Here is a 20,535-nt window from a genome sequence, read left to right on the forward strand (position 1 = left end):
ATGGTTCCAAGGCTCCACCATGGGTATGGATCACCTCACCAAAATTGCCTGTGGTGGGATTCGGTGATTTTAAACCCAGCAGCTGGGTTTTTTTTTTTATTGTTTTCTGCTGAGCCAAGTTGGAAACATTTTGTAACGTCTCCTGTTAGATAAGATTTTGATTTCATGCCTTATCTCTTGGCTTCACCTTCAGCAAGAACAATGGATTCTGATCCTCTAATCAGGTGTTGATGGATGGGGCCTGCTTGGGTTGAACATCTGGGATCTGAGTTGCTGAACCCTTTTCTGTACCTGAATCAGGAGCAGTCCGAGGAGCCCTGGAGGAATGCTGTGAGCAGCACATTCCCCATCACTGCTTAGTGGTGAGGTCAAGCAGAAACATGAGGCCAGGGTTGTGAGGAGCCCTTAGCCAGGGTTCATCTCCTGCTCCTGTGGTGACCCCTGAAGGTTTAGGATACCTGAAGTGGTAAGAAGCCCTCTACAAATCCTGGCAGATGGGAAAAAGTAGGTTGGAGGCTCGATTTTTCCTGGAGTAAGTTTCAGGAGGACAAAAAGACAACATGAGGACAAAAAAAAAAAAAAAAAAAAAAAAAAAAAATCGTGCTTTTTTATAAGGCTTTTTCCCAGAGACCATTGTCCACCTCCCCTAGATGGGTGCATCTGGAACTCTACAGACACTACATCCTGGATGTCACCCATATATGGATGACAGCTTGGAATTGAGATGTCACGAAGTTGAAGCTTGAAAGTTCTTTTGAGTTGTGTCAAGACATAACCCACAACTTATACTCTGCAACCCCCTGAGAGGAGGTTGGAGCCAGGGGGGGTCAGGCTCTGCTCCCAAGGAAGAAGGGATGGGAGAAGAGGAATTGAGCTGGAGGTTTAGATTGGAGCTTGGGAAGAATTTCTCCCTGGCAAGGGTTGTCAGGGCCTGGCCCAGGCTGCCCAGGGCAGGGCTGGAGTCCCCATCATTCCTGGAGGGATTTCCAAGCCCTGGAGATGTGGTGCTGAGGGCCATGGGGCAGGGGTGGCCTTGGCAGTGCTGGGTTAAGGGTTGGAGTTGATGCTCTCCAAGGTTTTTTTCCAAGCCCAAGGATTGTGTGACTCTCTGCAGCCCCTGATGAGATCCCTCCAAGTGTAACTGTGCTCAGAGCCACTCCAGACCCAAGTGCAGAGGCTGCAGAGCTCAGGGTGGCACAGCAAGCTCAGGACCCCCATGGGGACAGGTGGCATCTCCTGACCCTACACTGACCCTTTAGGGGAGGTTTAGGTTGGAACTGGGGAACAATTTCTCCCTGGAAAGGGTTGTCAGGGCCTGGAGTCCCCATCATTCCTGGAGGGATTTCCAAGCCCTGGAGATGTGGTCCTGGGGCCATGGGGCAGTGGTGGCTTTGGCAGTGCTGGGTTAAGGGTTGGTTGGACTGGGTGATCTGGAAGATCATTTCCAACCAAACTGATTCTAGGATTCTGTGAAGAAGACCTAAATGTCCAGGTCTGTAGGGCTGCCCACAGGGATGTTCATTTCTCTGCCTGGTAGCCTTGCTCTTCCCTTTGAGGTGTCTCTTAGGTGTTCACCCATGCTTTAAGTGTTGTGCTTGCCCAAGGAGCCACCAAGTCCTGTGGGATATGAAAGGCCAGGTGGAATATTCCTGATACAAAAAAGCTGTAGGACTCTGTAGTTGATTTCCTCAGGATCACAAGGGTCAGTGTCAGTTAAGCTCTGTGATGAGCACAGGAGGGGCTCGTTTGGGTGATGCATCCTCTCCTCAGCAATACTCAACCCAGGTGCTGCAAATCCCTGCAGTGCTGAGTCCTCTGACCCCAACACCCCAGGTTCTGGTTACCTCCTGATACCCATTCCAAGGATTTTTTCTTGGAGATGTTGGGTTCTGCATACCATCCAACCCCCAGCCCTTCTTCTGGGCCAGATGTCCTTTTCTCTGGAGGGATGTGGTCTCCACCATCACCTACCACAGTGTCACTTCTCAGTCTCTGCATCAATTCTGAGCATCTCCCTTTTTTTTTTTTTTTTTTTTTTCCCCTCTGATTGTCCCCTTCTCCTCCTCTGAGTTGGAGTGATGATCCTGTCCATCAGATCCTTGGCTACCATCATCTCCACTCTGCTCAGCTTGGCCTCTCCTGTTTGTGCAGCTGATTTATCAGCAGCCATGTTCTATTTGCTTCCAAATAGGAAAAAACATTGAGGCTGGGACTGAACCTTGTGAAATCCTCCTGGAAAGAGTCCGACCCTCCTCTGACAGCCATTTGTTGGGATCATCTCCCTGTCCCCTGCACATGGGTTTTCTGCTTTGAATACAGTGCCCTCACATCCCAGGAAATCCAAACACCCCACAGGGCTGATGTGGATTATCTCCAGGCAATTCTCTTCATGAACCAAAGCTGTAATCTCCTCAAAAGAAAAAAAACAGCTTTTGCAACCTCTCTGACCAGCATGAACTCTCTTCCTATCCTTTAATTCTTCTTCTGGGTGACCCTCAGGGGGGTTCCCATTATTTCACCCTTGACTGTTGACAGACAGGACAACATTGTTCATCAGACCATCCTTCTTGCCCCTTTTTGCACACCAGTGCAGCATTTGCATCCTTCCAGCTGTCTGGATCATCCCTGCTATTCCAAGATTTATTAAAAATTAACATCAGCAAGCCAGAGAGCTTCTCAGCCAGCTGGTGGAGGGCTCTTGGGAGCAAGTTCTCCAGGCTTGCTGATTTAAAGTTGTTTATGGCTGGTAGGTGCTGTTTAACAACCTCCTTGGTTACTAATGGACTGGAAAGTACTTCATCCACCACGTGTGCTACAAACCTCTCATCCTGCTCCTTCCCAAATGCTGAGCAGAAATATTGATTGAACACTTCTGCCTTTTATGCATCATTACTTTTTTGCCCCATCTGAGGCCAGGCTCCTGATTTATGCCCAGGCATTAGAATGTTTCCAGGATTATTTGGCCCTCCCTTTCCATATGCAGCTGAACATCTTGTTAGCTTTGTGGCTGCTCAGAGAGCAGAGGTCTGGTCTGTGCTGCCTCTGTTGCTGGGAGAGCCTCTCCTTGGCTTGGCACAGTTTAGGACCCTGGAAGGTGCCAGGAGAGTAGAAATTGCTCTCCCTGCCCTGCATCACTTTGCATTTTTTATGGAGGACTTTTTCATTTCACAGCATCCTAGGATCACACAGTGTTGACACACATCTAGTTCCACCCTCTCTGCTCTTAACCCCTTCCTTGCTGTGGGATCTACAAAGTGAGGGGTGACCAAAGGGCTCTGACCTGCACCCAAGGATGCCCAGGTGGTGGGACAGCCCATCCACAGCTTGGCAACATCTCTTGGGGCCATTTTTGGCCAACAGGAATTTCTTCTTGGGTTGTCCCCATTCATACCACTCCCCTTAGTGCCTGTGCTGCAGGACCATATGGATCTGTTGTCATTTAATCTGCCATTATCATATAAATCCCTTTTCTCCCACTCTGAGCTCAATGCCATGCTCTTCGAAGGGCAGCCCAGTTACATGTGGTGGACTCGAGGTCTTGGTTTGGTGTTTTGTTCTTTTTTTTTTGGGGGGGGGGGCTGGGTCTGCTGTATTTGGCTTTTTTCTTGGTTGAGTGTAGGAAAGTGGTGTCTTGTGGCTTTTCTCCTGAGCAATCTCCATCTCTGGTCCAGCTCTCCATGGCCAATGGAGGTGAGATGCTATAGAAGGGAGATGTTCAGAGCTCAAGGGATCATCACCTTGAAGTTCACTTTGGGAAGAGAATCAGACTGTTTTTCTTTAGACTAGCAAAAAAAAAAAAAATAGGCTTGGTGTGATGAGATGCTCAGAAACTAGAGCTGGGTACATTCAGGCAAAAAAAACCCAAAAAACCCCAAAAAACAAGCTATTTTTTTAAATAATGAGATTCATAAAATGCTATAGAAACTTGCCAAGGGTTAGGGCAAGAAACCTTTGATTTGAAATCAAGTTGTGCCAGTGGAGATTTAAATTGGATATTAGGAACTTTTCCTTCCTGGAAAGGGTTGTCAGGGCCTGGCCCAGGCTGCCCAGGGCAGGGCTGGAGTCCCCATCATTCCTGGAGGGATTTCCAAGCCCTGGAGATGTGGTGCTGAGGGCCATGGGGCAGGGGTGGCCTTGGCAGGGCTGGGTTAAGGGTTGGACTGGGTGATCTTAAAGGTCTTTTTCCAATCAAAACAATTTAATAATTCTATGAAATTTTGTAGCCAAGGTTGACTGTGCTTCTAAATGCTGGAGGGCTGAGAGGAACAAGCTCCTGGCTGCAGAAATTAATGTGTGAAGTATTTTATTTTGTATGAAGCTGGAGGGTATTTATGATGCTACAGGTCCCTGTTCCTTGAAAATCCCTCTACAAAATAGACCTTTGTTTCGTAGCCTAAATTTCCAGTCAAGTGTGGTCTGAAATCCACTCTTAGAGTTAGCTTGGAGATGAAAATCTTGATTAATGGGGCAGATATTCATTGGAACAGGCAAAATGTTCTGCTGCAAGGTTTGTGTGAGGCAGGGATGGGGATGCCTATTGAGGGATGAGCTGCAGAGGATGAAACACTTGGGCCACCAAAGGGTGATGGATAGGTTGGGTTCCATACTGTGTGTAGCTCCTTCCTTCTGAGTGCAGCGTGGAAATAAAAGTTTGGCTTTTACTAAGGAACAGAATGACCCACAGTGGCTTTTTTTTTTTTTTTTTTCCTGGGGGAGGAATGGTTGGATTTAGTCTTTTCCTTTCTCACTCCATCCTGCTGCAATCCATTGCTGTGTGGCCAGGTGGGCTGGGGAGAAGTTAATGAACCTGCTGGAAAGTGGTTAGTGATAAAGCTGAGGTCATTCTACCTGAGGGCTTTGTGAGTTTTCCCAGCCAAAGGGGCATTTTGCAGAAGGTCATGCCATGAACAGTCTGGTTTCATATGAAATCTCCACTGGCAAAGTCCTCAGCTTGGGAGCGGTTTTGTTTTTGTTTTTTTTTTAAATGAAGAAGGTAAATCAGGTCAGCTGCATTTCATTTAGGTTTTGGTTTTTATTTTCAGCTAGGAGAATGAAAATGGCTTATGTGCCTCTCTCTATTAATGTGCTGTTCTGCAAGGAGCTGCAGCCTGGTCCACATCACACGTGCAAAAAAAAAACCAAAACCAAACCCAAACAAAAAAACCCCAAATATTATCCAACTACATCAGGAAACTTCTAAATTTCTTATTCACAGAATCATGAAACATAGAATCTCAGGTTGGAAGGGACCTCAAGGACCATCTGGTCCAACCCTTCTAATATGATCATTTCTATAAGATGTCCCAGCACCACACTGAGCTGAAACTTCAAACTTTCCAAAGTGGGGGAATCCACCCCTTCCCCTGGGAGACCATTCCAAGGTCTGACTGTCCTCAGGGGGAAAAAATTTCCTCTTGTGTTCATTTAGAATCTCCCCAGGAGCAACTTGTGCCCATTGCCCCTTGTCCATGGGACTCCTTGGAAACTGGGAGTCTCCATCTTCTTTGGAACCCCCCTTGAAGTCCTGGAACATGGTCAGAAGGTCTCCCCTCAGCCTTCTCTTCTCAAGGCTGTTTTTTTCCTCATTTAAGGATAACTTCCAAAATTGTGGAAATGGAGCAAGTGGTCTGGGCAGTGGGTTCTCAATGCTTGGAGGCTGCTACACTCATTACAATGAGCAATTTGATTGGGAATCCTCAGCCCATCCATGGGTGGAATGGTACAAGAAGAACCAGCAAGGAATTGCAGCTCATTTGATACAAAAATAACCTGTAGAGAAATTCAGAGGTAGGAAGCATGTTTCCAAAGAAATTGTACTAGATCTATGAATTATTATTATTATTGTTATTATTTTCTTCACCATGGGGGCAGTAAGACACAGGAATAGGTTGCCTAGGAAGGGTGTTGATGCCCTGGAATTGTTGAAGGCCAGGTTGGGTGAAGCTACCTTGTCTAGTGGGAGGTGTCCCTGCCCATGCAAGGTGGGATGGATCTTGATGATCTTTAAAGTCCCTTCCAACCCAAACCATTCCATGATTCCATGGTTTTCATTGTGACAAAGCCATTGGAGTGGGATTCAGGATGAAATCTGCAGCCATCCCTAGGGGCTGGACCTTTGTGGGTTCTCTCCACCTCCTCCCTTTGCTCCCTCAATATTTGTGTCACTTAAGTTTTTTACTACTCATTTCAAGTCTGCTTGGGGTGCTGGGAAGATTTTTTGGCACTGGGGGTGGTGACACTTAGATGTTCAGAAGCCTCAAGGTGGTCTGCTGCTCCTTGGAGGTCTTCATCTCCCCCAGTTTCAGCTGTCCTGGGGTGGAAGAGGTACCACTGGCAAAAACTCTGCCCCAGCCCATCCAACTCTGTGATGTGGCTCTTTGATCCACATTTTGCCTTTTATGATTAACATCCGTTTGGGTTTAGAAAATGTCCTACCAGCATTTATTTCTAATTGCCCTGGCCCCATCCCAACCCTGCACAAACAGGGGCTGAAATGGGCTCAGAAATCCTTCCTGATGAAAAAAACCCAAAATAAAACAAACAAATCAAAAGAAAACAACAAAGGGAGGACTGAAGCATTAAAAGTGAGCAAAGTGACCTGGCTGCTGCTTTCAGGAATCTGTCATCCAACCAAATGATCAAGGGCTACATCAAGGATTTAGTTAGGCATGGGTTCCAGGAGGGAGATGTACACACATCTGTCCTGGTGAGAAGGAATTGGTGTCATTCCCTCCTTGCTGTTGACTTCAGGGCCAAGATGAGGTTCCTGGCCCCTGATCTTCAGTGCTGAGAGTAGTTGTTATCTCAGGTGAGGTGGTTATCAGAGAATCACAGAATTTTCAAGGTTGGAAGGGACCTTTAAGGTCACCCAGTTCCAACCCTGCCATGTGTAGGGACACCTCCTACCAGCTCAGGATGCTCAGAGCTCCATCCAGCCTGGCCTTAAAAAATTCCAGGTATGGGGCTTTCACCAGCTCTCTGGGCAACCTGTGCCAGTTATGGATTTGTTTGGGAAGGTGGAGGGGGATTTAATGTGCTGAGCCTTACAGTCCTTCTCTAATGCTATGCCACCAAGCCTGCCACATCCTCATCTGTTGCCCCTGGAGATGATCTGTCCCATGGAGCAAGAGATTGCATGAGCAGCAGCTCTGCCTGGCTTCATCTTCTTTTCTTAGACTAAGACCCAGTGGGTGAAGGTCAATGCCAAATACAGATTTAATTCAAAATCTGTGTTGAAGTTGGATGAGAGGGTTGATCTGCTTGATGTCAGGAAGGCTCTGCAGAGAGAGCTGGATTGGCTGGATGGATCAATGGGCCAACTGGATGAGGTTCAACAAGACCAAGTGTTGGGTCCTGCACTTGGGTGACCCCAACCCCAGGCAATGCTCCAGACTTGGGGCTGGAAAGTGCCCAGAGGGAAAGGAGCTGGGGGTGTTGGTTGATTCAGCTGAACAGGAGCCAGGGGGTGCCCAGGTGGCCAAGAAGGCCACCAGCATCCTGGCTTGTGTCAGCACTGTGTGGGCAGCAGGAGCAGGGCAGGGATTGTCCCCCTGTGAGGCTGCCCCTGGAATCCTGGGGTCAGTTCTGGGCCCCTGAGGACAAGAAGGACATTGAGGGGTTGGAGTGTGTCCAGAGAAGGGCAAGGGAGCTGGGGAAGGGTCTGGAGCAGAAGTCTGCCCAGGAGCAGCTGAGGGAGCTGGGGGTGTTGATCCTGGAGCAAAGGAGGCTGAGGGGAGAGCTTCTGGCTCTCTGCAACTCCCTGAGAGGAGGTTGGAGCCAGGGGGGGTCGGGCTCTGCTCCCAAGGAAGAAGGGATGGGAGAAGAGGAATTGAGCTGGAGGCTTAGATTGGAGCTTGGGAAGAATTTCTCCCTGGCAAGGGTTGTCAGGGCCTGGCCCAGGCTGCCCAGGGCAGGGCTGGAGTCCCCATCATTCCTGGAGGGATTTCCAAGCCCTGGAAATGTGGTGCTGAGGGACATGGGGCAGGGGTGGGTTAATGGTTGGACAGGGTGATCTTCAAGGTCTTTTTTTACCATCCAAAATGCTTCAAAATACCCCTCAGAACGTCACAAATTTGCCCTTTCCGAATGTCCACAATTACCTTTTCAAGATGAAAACCCAGCAGTTCTTACCCAAGCCATTAGCACAGTGACTTTCTGAAACCAGATGTGTTGTTTCTCCATCTTCCTTCCTCCTGACCTGGTGGGACCCCAGCGATGAGGGTGGGCAGCGAGGTTGTGGGTTCACCTCCTTTCCTTCCACTTCATCTTTCATCCAACATTTTGGAAGCACTTAGGCAAGGCTTAACTTTATGGCCTGGAGAACAGTGTTGAAGTTAATGGAAATCCACACCACAGCAAATGGAAACACATGGGGATGTGTGGGGTAGACACCTCGGAGGACACCTCACTGGGTTTTTCCAGGTTTCCCAGTTGCAGTTTCTTGTGAGATTGTGGAGGATAGAAACTCTTTCCTGAGTCTTATATCTTACCAAAACTAACCAGCAAAAAAATTCCTCCCCCCCCACCATTTTTTATTTCATAGAATCACAGAATGGTTTGGGTTGAAAAGGACCTTAAAACTCATCCATTCCCAACCCCTTTCCATGGGCAGGGACACCTCCCACCAGCCCAGGGTGCTCCAAGCCCCATCCAACCTGACCTGAGACACTGACAGGGATGGGGCAGCCACAGCTTCTCTGGGAAACCTGGCACAGGGGCTCAGCACCCTCAAATTCAACAATTTCCTCCTCAGCTCCAACCTCAATCTCCCCTTTCTCTCCAAGTTTTAACCCATTTCCCTTCTCCTCTCCCTACCCCCCCGTGTCCAAAGCCCTCCCCCAGCTTTCTTGTAGCCCCTTCAGATATTGGAAGGTTGCTATATTTTTTATTTTATTTTCTTACTAGCAGGGTTTGGCAGCAAACCAGGGTCATTTGAAAAAGGAAATGATTTTCCTTTGTGAAAAAAATGTCACTGGCTGCAGCAAATCTTGTTGCAGAAAACATTTTTCCCTGCCTTTCAGAGATGCACTGGGGTTGAGTTATTTGCCTCCAACTAGTCTAAATATAAAACCAGCCTGGAACTAAAGGTTTGAAAGGAAAAAATGGCAAAAATTTACTAAACACTTTTTATTCCTTTAGTAAAATAACAACAAAATAAAACAAACACACACTAAAAAAAAACAAACTCAAAAAATCCCCCAAAACAAAACAAACAAACAAAAAAAACCTCCACAAAATCCCAAAGCTAGAAAGCAAAACTGTCTCCAGATTTATTTTACCCACTAAGATCTTTAGATATGATGATAATTTCTGGTTCTCATTGGTCAGGCATCCTTCAAGTCCTCTTCTGGAAAGCTTTCAATTCAATATGGATGTAAATGGAGCTTTCCTGACCTGGGATCAGCAATCGTTACAACATCTTCTCTTATTTATTTTTTTTTGCATTAGGTGTTTCCTTCTGTGCTTGGGAATCAAGGTGGGGTCTGGCACTTGTGTTCTTTCTCCTGTTATTCTTATTTCACACCCTGTTAGAAGCAGTTTTGCCTCTCATCCTTTTTACTCTAGCAGAACCTCTGGTAATGGCCATCAAGAGCTGGGAACCAGTTTCACATGGAAAATGGGAAATCATTACCAGGATTAATTGGGAACCTATTGGTCTACAGTGGTTGTGGACTGCAAGTTATAACTGAGATGTTTTCTTTGTTTCTGTCCCACCCCAAGTATTCTTCTGGATGCAAATGTTGAGCTTGCCATACAGGAATTTGGGGACATTTTGAAGCATAGAATTGTTTTGGATGGAAAAGACCTTGAAGATCATCAAGTCCAGTAATTAACCCAGCACTGCCACCAAACCATGTCCCTCAGCACCACATCTCCAGGGCTCTGAAATCCCTCCAGGAATGATGGGGACTCCAGGCCCTGACAACCCTTTCCAGGGAGAAATTGTTCCCCAGCTCCAACCTAAACCTCCCCTAAAGGGTCAGTGTAGGGTCAGGAGATGCCACCTGTCCCCATGGGGGTCCTGAGCTTGCTGTGCCACCCTGAGCTCTGCAGCCTCTGCACTTGGGTCTGGAGTGGCTCTGAGCACAGTTACACTTGGAGGGATCTCATCAGGGGCTGCAGAGAGTCACACAATCCTTGGGCTTGGAAAAAAACCTTGGAGAGCATCAACTCCAACCCTTAACCCAGCCCTGCCAAGGCCACCCCTGCCCCGTGGCCCTCAGCACCACATCTCCAGGGCTTGGAAATCCCTCCAGGAATGATGGGGACTCCAGCCCTGCCCTGGGCAGCCTGGGCCAGGCCCTGACAACCCTTGCCAGGGAGAAATTCTTCCCAAGCTCCAATCTAAACCTCCAGCTCAATTCCTCTTCTCCCATCCCTTCTTCCTTGGGAGCAGAGCCCGACCCCCCCTGGCTCCAACCTCCTCTCAGGGGGTTGCAGAGAGCCAGAAGCTCTCCCCTCAGCCTTCTTTGCTCCAGGATCAACACCCCCAGCTCCCTCAGCTGCTCCTGGGCAGACTTCTGCTCCAGGACCCTTCCCCAGCTCCCTTGCCCTTCTCTGGACACACTCCAACCCTTCCATGGGGTTTGGGGTCATTTCCATCAAACCATCTTGGGAAGCAGCAGCACCACCAAGGTGCTTGGTTAGCATGGGATGGAAGTAATTATTTCTTCAGGAGTTTGTCTTTGGTGGATTGGTGGAGTCAAGCTGGTTTGATGGGGAGTAAAAAAAAAAAAAAAAAAAAAAAAGGCATTTTTTTAGGGAAATGAAGAGTTGCTTTGATTTGTGCTTGAGGTGGGGCTGGGTGGTTGGATGGGTGCTCCCCACCCACGGGGGATGCTGCCTGTGGGAGTACCAGGAAAAGCAGTGGGTGGCAATTGGTGTTCCTCTCCATGCTGGCTTGGCAGGCTCTGGATGCTGCCCAAGTTTTACTTCACCCTTATCTGGGGCCAGACATATTGTTCACACCGACTTCATTTACTGTTTTTACCCAGACACTCCTTAGAAACCCAGTAGTCAGAGGAGTTGCAGATAGTGGTTTGGGTGTGGGGATGGAGAAGCAGCATGGTTGGTTGTTTTTTTTTTTTTTCCTACAAACCAAGAAAGTGTGTAATAAAAGTTTCAAAGTAACCGTGCTCGGAGGATGGAGCAATTCCAAGCCGTGTCTGGGAGTGCCAGGTTGCCCCAGGCTATCTTACACTTGATTTTGCCTCGTGCTTCAGAAAGATTTCCCTTGTATAAACAATTTTGCTGGTGATTTGGGTTGGTTTTGGGGTTTTTTTTTTTTCTTTTTTTTCATGTGATTCTTTAAAGGCAGCCCAACAGAAATGCACATAACCTGGAATTCGGTGTCCAGCTGCTCGCATCACATTTATCATAATTTAAGGAAAAAATAAAAAATCAGTGTTTCTTTGCCTCTGCCAAAAAGGAAGTAGCATTTTCTTAAATTCAGCATCCAACTTAGTGCTTAAAGAGACGTGCTTGCTGAATCTGGGGCAGGCTCTCATGGAGGAGCTGGTCCTTGGTGCACCCGAGGTGGAGAAGAGGAGGACCTGATTTACACTCAACATGATGGCCAACCTTTTGGGGTTGCCAACCCTTTGGGGTTGTGTGCATGCAGCAAGCTGGGTTTAGCTGGGTTAGGCTGTTCATGGAGGTGGCATGCTGGTGACACCTCTGCTGGGGACATCCTGTGGATGGGGACCACAGGAGCTGGGTGTGGGATGGGGTCGTCGGCTGCATGGGTGCACCTGAGGTGGCTTCCAAAGGCAGTGGGGAGGTGCTTTGAAGTTTGATGTTGGACACTAGGGAAGGGTTTCAAGTCACTCCTTAGATTGGGCACTCAATTTGTCATCTGCACAACCCAGTGCCTGGGGACTTGGTTGAGCAAACCTCCCTTTGGAGGCACCTTGCCTCCATCTTCCTGCTTGCTGGGGTCATTCGGGTGCAAAGCCTGGTATTTTTTTCTTATTATTTAAAATACACCCAGTTCTTTTCAAAAGGAAGGTTCCCCTCATCTCCCCCCCTCTGGGTTTCCCTGTTCTCAGCTAAAGGGGTGGATGGTTTGGAGGGGGAAGCAGAAGAGATTGGTAGGAAAGTCACTGTGCAAGTCAGTGCCTGGTCAGGGGTCACTGCTTGGACCAGGTGAAGGGTTGGAGTGAAAACAAAAAAAAGGATGTGATATATCTGCTTCAAAGAAAAAAAAAAAATACATTTAAAATAAATAGATAGTTAAATAAAAACAACTAAAAAATGCAGTTTTGTTTTGTTTTGTTTTTTTTTTTCCCCTGCTAAGAACTTGGTGTGCTTGGTTTCAAAAAGCAACATCAAAAAGCTCCCGGTGCAAATGGGTCCGCGTCCCTTGTGTTTTTTAGCCCTTAATAGTACAGGTGGACGAGGAGGGCTCTGTGCCAAATACTTTTGGTTTAGAGGGAGTGGTGGGAGTGAATTCTCCTCACGGCTCCTAGAAAGGCTGAACTTTCCTGTGCACAAATCAATGACAATCTCTGCCAGGCTCCAGGCACCCGGGGGGGAGTGAGGCTGCCGGATTCCCCGCGCAGCCCCGGCAGGCGTGGAGAGGACCTGGAGTGGGAAGGTGGGTCTGATGCTCTACTTTCAGCTTTTAAAATAATAGGATTTTTTTTTTTTTTTTTTAAATATGATTTTTTCCTTTTTCTTCTTTTTTTTTTTTTTTTTCATTTATTCCTCCCTTTTAGGGTTTTTGTAGCTTATAAAGAGGAGGGGAAGGTGTTCGAATTTCAGGCAGATTGGGTCCGTGTTAGGAGTCTCTGGCTCCTCGTTGAGATTCTCTGTGCTAATCCAGTGCCCTTTGCATGTGTTTTTAATTGCTCTTTGAACTCCAACCTGTGATTCTCTTGCTGATTTCTTCTCTTGGTGTCTTCAGTCTTTACCGAGTCTGGAGATTTGGGCTGTGTAGCAACACCTGTACCGTACAACCTCTGCATTTTGTGCCAGGTTTATTTTTTTTTGGGTGGGTGGGGGGGTTGTGTTTGTTTGTGGGTTTTTTTGTAAGTATGGCTTAAGTCATTTGTTTGTTTGCTTTAGATAGGAAATATCAGTGTGAAAACACATCTGCTACCATCTGCTGGGTAGACAGAAGGGCTCTGATGAGGCAGATGATTAATATTTTTGAATAGAGCAGAAAATAGGATAGATTAAGGATACGGGTAAGAGTAGAGTAAGAGTAAGAGTAAGGGTAGGAGTAAGAATAGGAATAAGAATACAAGTAGGAATAAGAGTAAGAGTAAAAGTAAGGGAATAGGAATAGGAATAGGAATAGGAATAGGAATAGGAATAGGAATAGGAATAGGAATAGGAATAGGAATAGAATAAAAAGGGAAGGAAGGAAAAAGGAAAGGAAAGGGAAGGGAAGGAAAAAAGAAAGAAAAGGAAAGGAAAAGGAAAAGGAAAAGGAAAAGGGAAAGGAAAGGAAAGGAAAGGAAAGGAAAGGAAAGGAAAGGAAAGGAAAGGAAAGGAAAGGAAAGGAAAGGAAAGGAAAGGAAAGGAAAGGAAAGGAAAGGAAAGGAAAGGAAAGGAAAGGAAAGGAAAGGAAAGGAAAGGAAAGGAAAGGAAAGGAAAGGAAAGGAAAGGAAAGGAAAGGAAAGGAAAGGAAAGGAAAGGAAAGGAAAGGAAAGGAAAGGAAAGGAAAGGAAAGGAAAGGAAAGGAAAGGAAAGGAAAGGAAAGGAAAGGAAAGGAAAGGAAAGGAGAAGGAAAGGAAAGGAAAGGAAAGGAAAGGAAAAAAGAGGGAAGGGGGAAGGAAAAAGGAAAGAGGGTAGAGGAAAGGAGAGGGAGTATTTTTAATATATATTAACACTTGGTTTAAAGGAATCACTTTTCAGTTTTGCTTTGCAGCAAACTTGCAGGGAAAAAAACTGAAACCAACTCTTCTCTGAAATAGTTAAAAAGTCTCAGCAGGCTTAATGCTGGCAGAGAACTGGTGATTAAAGGCAGTCTGGGAAGCATGGTTGGGACTGAAGCTGCAGCTCAGGGCAGGGTTGAGCCCAGATCACACCGACCTTTTCCACCGGGAAGCCGGAGGGGTTTTATCAGCAGACCCCCCCAACCTGGAGTTTGGGTTTCAATCTCCATCTGTCTCAGGAACTTTCTGCTTCTTTACTGGCAAGCAGGACTCAGCAGGATGATATGTCACACCCAGTCTAAGCTTTAGTGTTTTTGTAGCAGCTCCTTCTTGAGATGAAATGCTGTTTCAGCAGCACAAAGATCTCCCTCTCTCCCCCCCCCCGCCAGATCCTTCCCTAGGTAATTCCCAGATAAAAAAACAACAGCCATGGTTTTATTTAAGGCTGGGCTGAATAAAAACAGGAGAGGAGGAATGTGCTCAGCAGAGGAGTAACCAGAGCTTGGCCATCTCCCTGTGTCTCTCCGGAGCGTTTTCGGGTGGGTGGAAATACTCAGCGTGGTCACACAGGGACCTGCAGCTTGTGCTGCCCTCAAAAAGGGGATGTGGAGCTACCTTCCACTTCACCCAGGTAAAATGCTTGGGGGAATGAGATTTCCTTTCCTTTCTGCTCGGTGGAAGGGGATCGGATGGAGGTTTCTTCTCCTGGGAGGATTTGGAAGTTGGGAGTACCTGGGTCTATCTGAATCCTGGTTGCAGGGAGGAGATGCTGTGGGTATGGCCAACCCTTGCTTCCTTCACCATCTCCAACACCCCACACTGGAAATTAAACCTTTTCCTTTTTTGGCCCTTCTCAATGTGTATCCTGGTGTTTTCATCCCAGGAATTAACTCCTGGAAAGGTAGATGAGGTGCTCTGCTGTCTTTCCCTGATCTTCCAATGCTTTCCATCTCTCCCACTGTTCCAAAAAGGACATTTCAAACCCTGGCTCTGGAGCAGGCAGCATTGAACATCCATTTTACTCTTGTGCCTGACACAAGAAACAGGATGACTGTTTACTTCAGGTGCCAGGAGATGAGGAGTCAGACCCAGCATGTTTGAGCACTGAGCCAACATTAGCCATAGAAACCTGGGATTTTCCAACCAGCCTGGGGCTGTCCAGCACCTAATTCCCTTCACCTCCTTTGAAATTCCTCCTCTAATTAATCAAAGAAGTGGCAAGTTTTACTGACTTAATTTCAGAGCTATTGCTCTTAATTAAATCTATTAAAATAGTTTTCAAAACACCAAAGTCTTCCCTCCCCCAAGTCATCTTCCTCTTCTTATTCCCATTAAGTGTCTCCCGTGGGATGGACTGGTGAAGCTGGAAGGTGTTATAAAAAGGTGAAGGATCTCAAACCACTTTGAAGTGGGGGATGATGGAGCCTGGGCATGGGGAATCCTAGGAAACCCATCCTGGCAGGATGGGAGTGGGAAGGCAGCATCACACTGGGTCCCATCCATGCACAAATATTTATATTTATATTTATAATATTTTTAAAATTTTTTAAAAATTACAGTACAGAATCTTAGAATCATAGAATGGCTGAGGTTGGAAAGGAACTCAGAGCTCATCTCCTCCAAGCTCCCTGCCATGCCCAGGGACACCTCTCATCCAGACAAGGATGCTCCAAGCCTCATCCAACCTGGCCTTGAACACCTCCAGGGAGGGGGCAGCCACAGCTTCTCTGGGCAATCTGTTCCAGAGTCTCAGCACCCTCCTGCTGAAGAACTTCTTCCTCACATCCAGCCTCAACCTCTTCTCCTGCACTTTCAAACCATTTCCCCTTCTCCTCTTGCTGGGCACTCTTGGGAAAAGTCCCTCTGCAGCCTTCCTGGAGGTTCCCTTCAGGAATGGGAAGGCAGCTCTGAGGTCCCCATGGAGTCTTCTCTTCTCCAGGCTGAACAATCCCAGCTCCCTCAGCCTCTCCTCCCAGCAGAGCTGCTCCAGCCCCTGGAGCATCTTTGGGGCCTCCTCTGGACTCATTCCAACAGATCCATGTCCTTCTCCTCCTGGGGACACCAGATCTGGAGCCAGTATTCCAGCTGGGGTCTCACAGGTGTGGAGTAGAAGGAGAAAATTCCCTTTCTTGACCTCCTGGCCACACTCCTCTTGATGAATATTTTAATAGTATATTTATAGGATATTTATATTTATATTAATATATAGGAGTGGAAAAAATGGCCCAGGCTGCCCAGGGAGGTGGTTGAGGCCTCATCCCTGGGGATGTTCAACCTCATCCCTGGGGATGTTCAGCCTCATCCCTGGGGATGTTCAGCCTCATCCCTGGGGATGTTCAACCTCATCCCTGGGGATGTTCAGCCTCATCCCTGGGGATGTTCAACCCCATCCCTGGGGATGTTCAACCTCATCCCTGGGGATGTTCAACCTCATCCCTGGGGATGTTCAACCCCATCCCTGGGGATGTTCAAGGTGAGGCTTGAGGAGGCTCTGAGCACCCTGATCTAGGTGAGGGTGTCCCTGCAGACTGCAGGGGTTGGACTGGGTGACCTTTGGAGGTCCCTTCCCACCCAAATCATTCTATGATTCTATGCATTTATGTGTATTTATATATAAATATAATATATGAAGAATAAGTGGACACATAGCATATAAATTTCAGGAGTGCATTATGTATATCACAGCCTATAATGTACACTATTACAGTACCAATATAAAATAATTACATATAATATACATTATTCACTAGCCTATTAATTTATAATCTATAAGGAAGGGGCAGCCCTGGCACCCAACTCCAGCAGGCTGTGGGGTGGGTGAGGTCTAAGCTGCAGGGTTTGTTTTCCTCTGGGGATGAATAGAGGGAGGGGATGGGGCTGGGATGCTTCTGCCAAGAATGATCTGGAGGCCTCTTCCTATTAGTCAGAGCTTTTTTTTTTTTTTGTGTGTGTGTGTGTGTGTTGTTGTTGTTCCTCACTGGAAGGCTGAGAGAAACCCAGGGGCAACGTTGCTCACACACAGGTCTGCAGGATTTTAGTGTGTGGCTCCTGGGAGCAGCTTACCTTAAAGCTGGCTTTAGTTCTCCCTGATCCTGGATGGCTTTGTCCCTCAAAAAGATGTCCTTGTCTCCAAGGGATGAGGTGGTCATGAGTGCTTTTTTGGAGGGGAGAAGCATGCTACATCCCAAATTATCATTAATCCAAGGCCCTCCATGTGCTTGGAAGCTGCAGAAGAGGAGGAGGGGATGTCCCACCCTCTCCCCTGGACAATCTCCATGGGGATTTGGGAAGGCACCTGGATGCTGGGGCCATCAAATGACTTCCACCTCCCTGGGGTGCAGAGAGAGAGGCAGCCAACCCGGAGATGCTGTCCCCCACCCTGCCTCCCAGGGAACCAGTTTGGGAAGTGCCTCCCTGGCAGGGATGAGCCAACCCAGGAGGAGGAGGTAGGGGAGACCACTTTGGATTGAGAACCTGGCACTGCTGGGAAGGAGGTAGGGTGGAGGGATGGAGACCAGCCAGCTTCCTAACTATGCAAACAGCCCACACCCAGGTTGGGTGTTTATCCCCGCCGAGCCCGTCACCATGGTATCTGGGCACCTTTTGCCAAGGTGAGCTGAAGCTGATGGAGCAGATCCTCTGCCAAAACCAAAGCTCTCTAGGCATGTGTCCGGGAGGTCTCTTAGATCAGCTGGATCTTCTGGAGTTACAGTTGCTGGGAGAATCCCATTTTATTTTGCTGGTACCTTTGGATCCGCTCGCTGCTGCCCTGGTCCCGTGTCCCATGAGCTCCTGAGGTCCTCAAAGCAGGTGGCTTTGTTTTTTCTATCCACTTTGTCATGCTGTGGTGTGAGGTGGGCAGCCAGAGAGGTGGCTTCACAGCCCCTTGTGCTGGGACTGCTTGGATCCTTCTCCCTGGGCTCCTGGGAAGTGATCCCGAAGGTGGTGAAGCCTCCATGTAGGATCTGGGTGCATCACTGGAGGACGAGAGGTGGTCTGTCAGGTTCTCCTCATTTTTCATGTGCTCTGTTGATGTTCTGCTGTGGGATGGGGCACGTTGCTCCATCTCACATAAACTAGGAAAATGGAGGGGAGAAGGTTTGATGGAAGTTGGAGGAGAGCAGAGGAGAGGGAGAGGGAGAGGGAGAGGGAGAGGAGAGGAGAGGAGAGGAGAGGAGAGGAGAGGAGAGGAAGAGGGAGAGGGAGAGGAAGAGGGAGAGGGAGAGGGAGAGGGAGAGGGAGAGGGAGAGGAGAGGAGAGGAGAGGAGAGAGGAGAGGAGAGGAGAGGAAGAGGGAGTGGGAGAGGGAGAGGAGAGGAGAGGAGAGGAGAGGAGAGGAAGACGGAGAGGAAGAGGGAAAGGGAGAGGGAGAGGGAGAGGAGAGGAGAAGAGAGGAGAGGAGAGGAGAGGAGAGGAGAGGAGAGGAGAGGAGAGGAGAGGAGAGGAGAGGAGAGGAGAGGAGAGGAGAGGAGAGGGAGAAGGAGAGGGAGAGGGAGAGGCGGAGAGGAGAGGAGCAGAGCAATTTTGGAATCCAAAATCCCTCCTGCTCCCCTATTAGGAAGATGCTCCCCTGACTGCTTAGTGGTGGTGTGTGAGTGGAAATGAGTAACATCTTTCCAGGATGACCCTTCCAGACCTTCTCTCCAGCTTTGCAGGAGTGCAGACTCCTTTCTTGCACTGCAATAATCAGTCAGGGCTGGGGTGGCCTCAAGATGCATTTGGTGCCTTCTCATTTCCCAGGGGCTTTTTGGTCCTGCACAAACACAAGCTAAAAAGGGCCTCTCAGTGTCCATCTCAGATGAGGTTAATGCCTCTGTGTCCCACCTAGAAACACTAAAAGGGGACAGATTTCAGAAGGCGTGGGTCAGATTTGATCTCTTCTATGATCAGGTGCCTTCTGTCTTTTTGGGAGGTGTTGCTTGATGTTGCTCTTATGGAGGAGACAACCTTGTCCATGGACAGGAGAGAGGTCCCAGCTCTTCCAAGGTGTACTTCATGGCTTTGTGAGTGGCAAGGGAAAAGGAGAACATCCCAGAGCAGAGAAAAAAAAGTTGTGATTTACATCCAGGCACAAGTTTGGTTCACTTGTGGTCACTCTTCGTCCTTCTGGTGGACCTCTGACCTCTTAATCCTGTCTGAAGAGGAAACACAGAGATTACCACCTCTGTGCCTTCATTTCTCTGGGTGTCAGATGGGTCAGGATTCACTTTCCATGGGTCTTGGTCTGGTTTTGAGAGGTCTGGGAGGTCACCCTGGATGTCAGAGAAGTCAGGAATCACCTTCCATGGGTCTCGCTCTTGAGAGGACTTGGAAATGGCTCTGGATATGAGGTGGCCAAAGGAATTCCAAGCATTATGTCAAAAGAGGAGCAGAGACTGGATGCTGGTGGCTGTAGAGGAGCAGGCAGGTTGCAGTTTCCATCCTCCCCACCGTGCACACTCGCTTTTCCAAAGACTTTTGTCACAATCAATCACGGTGTAATTAAAGCCGAGCAGCGGTGCTAACTCAGGGCAAAATCTTGTGAAACAAAGAGTGTTCAGGCTGATTTTGTAATTGCTTCAGGTTCCCCAGATACAAATTAGCCTGTCAGGCTGTCCTGATTTATGGCAGAGTGACAGACACACAAATAACTCGGGGCGAGAGCTCCCTGCGTGGGTTGGAGGTGGGGAGGTCCCTGCCCCTTTGGTTCTCCTCGTGGGTGATCTCTGAAGTGTTGTGTTCCTCCTTGAGGTGTGGGTTCTTTCTGAGGTGTGGGTTCTCCTTGAAGTGTCTCGTGGTCAGCAGGACGTTGCTGACACCAGCTTTGGAAAGTTTGAAGTCTCAGCTTGATGGGCATCTCACATAAACAATATTAGAAAGGTTTGGACCTGATGATCCTTGAGATCCAACCTGAGATTCTGTGATTCAGTCCTGGAAAGTTCATCTCTGCCCCATCCCCAAAGCTTCTCATGAGGTTTCTTTCCCAGGGAGGTGGCAGTGCTGCCATGGGTGCCACTCCATCCTAGGCAGAGGGATGCTGTTGGTGACAGATCCCTGGGCAGAGGGACCTCATTCTCAGGGCCAGGAAGGTGATGAGAAAATTGGGGTTGGTCTCCAGGGAAGAAGTCTCCAGGGGGACCTTATTGAGGCCTTCCAATACTTCAGTGTGGCCTATGAGACAGATGGGGACACATTTTAGGAAGCCCTATAGCAATAGGACAAGGAGTGATGGGTTTAAACTACAAGAGTGGAGAGTCAGTCTGGATATGGGAAAGAAATCATCATGATGAGGCTGGTGAGACCCTGGCCCAGGTTTCCCAGAGAGGTGGGAGATGCCCCATCCCTGGAACCATTCCAGGTTAGGTTGGATGGGGCTCTGAGGAATAGCATGCTTTGGTTTTGTGCAGGAAGTCCTCTTTCCAAATGAGAGAACTGGAGTGGGTGTTTTCTCATCTTTAATTAGAAGGATGGAAACCATCACTTTTTTTTTTTTTTACTTTTTTTTTTTTAATTCCTGCTAAGGTGTTTCAAAGTAAGGGATGTTGGATGGGGCTTGGAGCAGCCTGGGCTGGTGGGAGATGTCCCTACCCATGCAGAGGGATTGGAGCTGGATGACCTTGAAGGTCCCTCCCAACCCAAACCATCCTGTGATTCTATAAGGCAGGCTTCTCAAAAAG

General features: G+C 48.1%; 1 protein-coding gene across 4 annotated transcripts in view; it reads left to right on the forward strand.

The window, feature by feature from the left end:
* ZBTB7C (zinc finger and BTB domain containing 7C) overlaps window positions 1-20,535 on the forward strand; it is a 171,309-nt gene that overhangs the window by 105,902 nt on the left and 44,872 nt on the right. The window contains exon 1 of one of the 4 annotated variants that reach the window (XM_071730710.1): window positions 12,287-12,595. The exons of the other annotated variants lie outside the window; for them this stretch is intronic. The gene's annotated coding sequence lies outside the window, so the exon portion shown is untranslated. Of the gene's footprint in view, window positions 1-12,286; window positions 12,596-20,535 lie in introns of those variants that run through there. 4 annotated transcript variants of the gene reach the window in all.

The sequence above is a fragment of the Heliangelus exortis genome, chromosome Z (assembly GCF_036169615.1).
Source record: "Heliangelus exortis chromosome Z, bHelExo1.hap1, whole genome shotgun sequence".
NCBI lineage: Eukaryota > Metazoa > Chordata > Aves > Apodiformes > Trochilidae > Heliangelus > Heliangelus exortis.